This window comes from Trachymyrmex septentrionalis, unplaced genomic scaffold, assembly GCF_001594115.1.
Source record: "Trachymyrmex septentrionalis isolate Tsep2-gDNA-1 unplaced genomic scaffold, Tsep1.0 scaffold654, whole genome shotgun sequence".
NCBI lineage: Eukaryota > Metazoa > Arthropoda > Insecta > Hymenoptera > Formicidae > Trachymyrmex > Trachymyrmex septentrionalis.
In genome coordinates this window covers 6,743-13,610 of record NW_017305837.1, presented here as the reverse complement: position 1 = coordinate 13,610, position 6,868 = coordinate 6,743, and the positions used below count along the sequence as shown (strand labels likewise).

At 32.6% G+C, this 6,868-nt stretch overlaps 1 pseudogene; it reads left to right on the top strand.

Annotated features, from left to right (window-relative positions):
* Nucleotides 1-1,050: 1,050 nt before the first annotated feature.
* On the top strand, nucleotides 1,051-1,721 carry LOC108753118 (annotated as a pseudogene).
* Nucleotides 1,722-6,868: the final 5,147 nt, after the last annotated feature.

Here is a 6,868-nt window from a genome sequence, read left to right as displayed (position 1 = left end):
AAAAAAGGACATAAATGAAAATAAAAATACAAAATAATTAAAAAAAATGTTTGTGTTTTTGCGCAATAAAAGATTTCTAATATACTTTCACTAATTATTATCAATTAATAAAGCGTAGAAGAAGTTTTTAAATTAAGATTTAAAAAAGTTAAATAGTTTTCAAATATTTACACATATTTTCTTAACATTACTTTCTTTGTTTTTAAATAATTGAATTAACTTCATCAGATTACATTTATTAAGGGAGATAAATTCAAGTAATAAGATTATTATTTTGCCATCGTGCAGCACTCGGACACTGATGATTCACACGGATTATGTGGAGAACAGTCCGGAAGCCGAGATGTCGGCACACCGTCGAGTAGCCGGCAGAGTGTACAAGAAATATCTTCATAACGGTAGTAATAATTTCACGCTATCCGTACTGCTGATGCTCTCTCATCATCAGTTAAATCGCCACTACCAGGAATGACTACTGGTTATCATACTGGACTACCTTGGAGGATGTGAAGCGTATTGAAAATACTACTAATGACATAAAACAATTCGCGAACATGTACAACAATAGTTTCTTTGGGTCGATCTTCACGTTGAACCCAAACAACCTGAGCACTATGAATGCCATACACGTTCTGCATCGCTACTATGTTGTTTCGCAGTTTTCTTTACATGAAGGTTTCTATGAATTCGAGTAGTAACCTTCACAACATCATGTTCTTCAAACTGCTCCTATGTTCTTCTTCCACATCAATCCTTCCGATGAATAACAGTTACGAAATCCGATAGTCGTCTTAACTACTCTACAGAGACATTCAGAAAAATTCGTTTATAACAATTTTTTAAAATATTTTCAAGGTAATTTTTAGAATATTTCATTATTGTTATATGGTATAATTATAAAAATTTTTAGAAAAATTTTTTAATTTTTAAATGAGTTGAGACTTTTTAGAAGTTGGAAAAGTTTGTAATTTTTCTAAATTTCCTTATAGATAGATATAAATTCTGAAATAGTTTGTCTACAATACACCATAAAACAGTTTAGCTAGTCGGTGTCACTGATGACCTCCGTGGAAAGGATTTTTCAGTACACGAACCTTCCTAAGGAGGAACCTATTACTTCGGACAATCCACCGCCACCTACATGGCCATCCCAAGGACAATTGATCTTGAAGGATGTCAACATGAAATAGCATATGGATAATCCACCAGTTTTGAAGGTATAAAATAAACCTAAGACTGTTCATTCTTACAAACATTAATGGTGTTTTAACACGTAATCGGGCTTTACAGAATCTGAACGTATCCATCGAGCCTCGCTGGAAAGTTGGGGTAGTTGGACGAACTGGTACCGGCAAGTCTTCCTTAATCTGAACGCTCTTTCGCTTGTTCAATGAAGGTCTAGAAGGCGAGATCGATGATCGAGACACAAACATGGTGGGCCTCAGTGAACTGCGCTGCAAAATCTCCATTATATCATAGGAACCTGTGCTCTTTTCTGAGAATTTACGTTACAATCTGGATCCGTTTAATCAGTACGATGATTTGAAGCTGTGGAAGGTGTTGCGACAAGTCGAGCTGATGTCACTCTGGACAATATCTTCTCTAGCGGTCATAATTTCAGTGTCGGTCAGAGGCAACTCATATGTTTGGCCAGAGCCATCTTGAGAAATAATCATTTACTCGTTCTCGATGAAGCCACGGCCAACATTGATTCGCAGTGAGTCTTTACGATTCTTTAGGATTGTATTCAAATATCATTTGGTGAAGACAATAAATTTTGATTGATTAATTATATATTAATAAATTTTCTATAGCAAATGAAGTCCCAGTAATCGCAACAAAGTCATGATGACGTGCAAATATTTATCTTGTCACGGGTGTGTGATACGACAGTAAAATCGTTATACTGTGAAAATGTCCGCTGTGTTACAAGTGTGACATCATTATACAGATGAATTAAAAGTTATTTATTATATTATGACACATTCAGATCAAGATAATAATGTGGTGTAGCCTTTGATGTTTTTACAGTAATATTACAAGTGTTGTGACTATTGAGAGTTTACTATAATATGAACGTGACTTTTTTGCTATGAGATATAGCAATAAATTACCATATATGGTATAAATAATTCAAACTTTTTATTATTAAGTTGCTACTTTTGCAAATAATTACGAATGATATAAAGTATTTTCACAGTACGTTACAAGGGTGCATTAAGTTATGGTTGGGTACGATAACATTTGTTATATATTAAATTCGAGATTAATAGAAAGCAAATGTTTTCAAATTAAATGCATTTGTAAACATTTCCATCAAAATTATATATTTTGTATCTGTAATTTGCAACGCATGAGAGAGAGAGAGAGAGAGAGAGAGAGAGAGAGAGATTTTCAAATTCATTCTCTACATATTATAAAACTTTAATTTACTATATCTTCTAAATCAATACCGTCCCGCACTTTTTATGAGTAATCATTCAGAACATTCTCCCCTACAATATATCAAAAGGACATTCGAATCGATGACATGTCACCGAAAATTCATATTTACCAAAATTTCTTTACGGCTTTTATAGGAAGTAGTAAATATCATTCCATTAAAATTTCATTTAAAAAAATCGATATCATGGTCTCAATTGAAATTAAATCCAAAATGGATAAAACATTTGGTAATCTGATCCGAAATTAGTACATACGATGTAATTGTGGATAATTGTCATTACTTAATTTAATTAAACTTAAAACATACAAGAGTACCAAAATGAAATAAGATCATCCATAATGTAATCTATATGATTAATTATAATTATTAAACATCTCATAAAACGTTTGATATCGTTCTGAACAAAAATATGAATTTTTTTTTCAAGGGGAATCCATAACTGATGGCCTTGATCTATAAATAAAAATTACATGAAAAGAAAGGTAATCTAATCTAGATTGTCTGTGTTCATTCTGTTGTTCAATACTTGTTGGTTTAACGGTATTTACATACGTTATCCCCCAGTGTACAAATGTTACAGTGTAGTTCTCACAAAGTTTCTAAAGGAACTGCGAAAACTATTTCTGGAAATCTTATAAAAAATATTTAACGTGTTTGTGTCTCATGCAGCAAGAACTAATTCAGTTAAAATACTAGACGACGACTCAGAAACTATGACAGAGACAGTAGAAAGAGCGCTGACACCATTATTGATTTTTGGCTCGTTCTTCGGTTTAAGCATGTTCGAATATCCCCGTGGACAACCTAGGGCGTATCTTTCTTATCTATATGCTTTAGCCATTTGGGGGGGCTCTCTTACGTACTTTTTTTACTATATCATAATTATTATGCAGGATGACAACAAAATATGCATCTTCTGTATCATCAAATTGATTCTCGTCAACATATTAATTCCCATTAGCTTTTGTCGTTTTAAGGTAACAATTTTTAAGTGTACTCATAGTCTCTATATGATAATATTTAATTTTATATTACTTATCTTTTTATTTAATAATATCTTTAATTGAGAGCAGGAGTCTTAAATTCACAATTATAAGCAAATACACAATTATAAAATGTTTTTATAAAAGGCTTTCTACCGTTAAAACCGTGACCTATTTTTAGTCAAATTCAAGCTATGCAGTCTCTCCCATTCGGCTCTCTTGCTAATCTGCTCGTTCTTTACAAATCGCACTCAGCAGAAAGGTTCTGAAATATAATTCTTTTCCTCTTTTCTCTTCCTCTCATGCTGTTTTTTCCTGGAGTACCTCAGGGTTCCATTCACGGAATTTTATTTTTTAATATTTTTATCTCTGATTTGTCTAATGTTTTTCTATCCTCTAAGCTTTCCATGTATGCAGACGTAATTCTTTTCAAATTTGTTTTACCTATTCGATACTTGCAGCCTGTTCTGCTTTAAATAAAGATCTTCTAAAATTTATTCCCGAATGATCTACTAATAATTCACTGCATTTAAATCTCTCTAAATCATTCTCGCTAATTGTGGGTTTCTCAACATTATTATCCCATATTCAATCCTTCGATATTTCTTTTAACTCTGTTCCAATTTCTCGCTCCTCCTCTATTAAGATTCTTGGTGTCCATGTTGACTCTTCATGGACATTCCAGTTACACGTGTCCGTCAAGTATCGAGCTGCTTACGCCCGTCTACTTTCTCGCTTTGGTCACATCCTTTTCTTGCATTCCAAAACTTCTTTTTTCTCAATTATTCGTTATTTCATTATTTTATGATTACGCCGATGTTGTCTACGTTACAGTTCTTAATCAATAATCAAAGTTGGGTAAGTTAACTTTCTTTTTTAACTAAGTTAAGTTAAAATTAAAACCTTGAAAATTTAACTTAGATAACTTGTTAAGATGCAAGTTAATTTATAACAAAATTAATTGACGTATACCAGATCAATTGCAAAGACTGTAATTATTTGTATGTTATGAGGGTGGTCCCAGAAGTACCCGACCTAACAAAGAAAACACAAAAAATTTGGAAAAAAATATCTTTATTTCTCAACATAGTCTCCTTTTAGCTCAATACACTTTTCCCAGCGATGTTCAATAGCTTCGATGGCCTGTTTATAGTAAGAACCGTTGAACTTTTCAAAATAGCCATTAACCGCAGACTCCACCTCTTCATTGTTGGTAAATCTTCTACCACCGAGCCATTTTTTCAAGTTTGGAAAGAGAAAATAATCCGAGGGGGCTAAATCTGGCGAATAGGGTGCGTGGGGAAGCAATTCGAACTTTAACTCAACATCCTCTCGACGCTGCTTTTGTTCGATTGTGAGCAAGCGCGGCACCCACCTTGCGCACAGCTTTCTCATCTCCAAATTTTCAGCCAATATGCGATGTACAGCACTTTTTGAAATGTTTACCATGTCTGCTAGCTCGCGCACTTTCAATCGACGGTCACCCAATACCATTTTGTGGATTTTCTTCACCATTTCTGGAATGGCCACCTCACTTGGTCGACCACTGCGATGTTCGTCTTCGCAGCTCGTACGGCCTCGTTTAAACTCTGCCACCCAATATTTTACTGTTGTAAACAAAGGAGCAGACTCCTCCAGAGTAGAATCCAGCTCGGCTTTGATATTGGTTGGGCTAAGACCTTTCAAATGAAAGTATTGTATCACATAACGATGACCAATTTTTTCCATCCTTGCAAATTCACCGAGATCGTCCACTATTGATGGCTGCCAAACAAATACCGAACAACGTAGCGTCTTCAAACTTCATAGTTAAGCTTTAGAAAGTTGGTGCTTTCCCCTACAGTGATTTTTTTTATACAACAACCGCCATCTGTACGTCAGGTCGGGTACTTCTGGGACCACCCTCATAGACAGACAAAAAGGAAATTAAAGACCCGACTAAAAGAACACATAAATGATATTAAAAAAACTGTCAATTTCCTCTCGGTCATCTCGAATCACAGAATTGAAACTGATCACGAGATAGACTGGATTAATACAAAAATATTAGATTCCGGAAGCTCGCACTATAAAAGAATAGTTTCTGAAATGATTCACATAAAAACACAAAAAAATGGATTAAATAAACAGAATGACTCTAAGAAGTTTCCAGACCTTTACTTCTCTCTCCTAGAAAAAGAATTTTAGCCCCACTCTAAAATTCTTCCACTTCCCTTTCCTACTTCTTAGGAAACTAACTTCCTCCTTCTTTCTCCTTCGTTCCTACTATAAATAGACCACTTTCGGGCTTGGGGCATTATGAAAGTAAAGATTAATTTTTTTTTTTAATATCACAATATTCATGTGTTTGGATGAGTTCCCGTGCCACAAGATACACGTAAGTTTATCAAATTCATGTTAAAGTTCAGAAAAGGTCTCTAAATAGCATTCGATTTTAAATTTAAACATTAACAATTTTTGTAAATTAATAGCTTTTTTTTTTTAAATATGATAATAATTAACTCATTTATTAAATTGATGTTTGTTTCACAATAGAACTCGGTACTTGTGTGTCTCTTCGCGTGGGGCTTGTCTGTATTTAATTGAAATACTCGTATTACTTATATTGAAGATAAGATGTATTAAAAACCTTTGCAACTGGAAAGATTTCTATCCATATAATGTGATGACTATTATCGCAGACCAATTACATCGATTGCGAATAAGTCGTATAATAAGGAAATAATAAAATACGTACATGCTATCGTTATAAATTTGTATTTGATTTGATTTCAATGTTTAAAATTTATAAATCACTGATATTGATTGCGAACAATTCCGTATAATTAGGAAATATTAAATTTTGTACTATCTATCATTACAGTTATTAGTAAAATTATGTCTTTATTTTAATTTTTAACGTATTTAATGTACTGAAGAAAGGTTAAATCTTGACCGAAACGTCTACCTATTGTTATGTTTAAAGAATAATATAGAACTTATTGACATCCTTAGTTGTGGCTGTACGCTCTTTATTTTTTAATCTTTATAAAATTAATTGAATTAAAAGTTAAGTTAATAAAAAAAATTGAATAGTTAAAAGTTAAATTTGTTTTTCTTTTATTTTTTAAATTCATGAATTCAGAATTTTAATCTTACAAATAATGGAAATACGATTTCTAACAGATTGAAATATGAGGGATCGATTGAATAATTTAAAATGAGGTGAAAATTACAAAAGTGAGAAGATTCATTAAAATATTTATAATTTCATTGGTCAAGATGTAATAAATTTTCTCACTTTCGCCATTTTCATCTCATTTTCAGTTATCGCTATTGCCGCATATTATGTCTGAGGTTTGACTTCAAAGAATTAAATAAAAAATTAATAGTTAAGGATAAAACGTAACTAAATAAAGTTAAAAAGTTAAGAGTCTAAAATATAACTAAGTTAACTTAA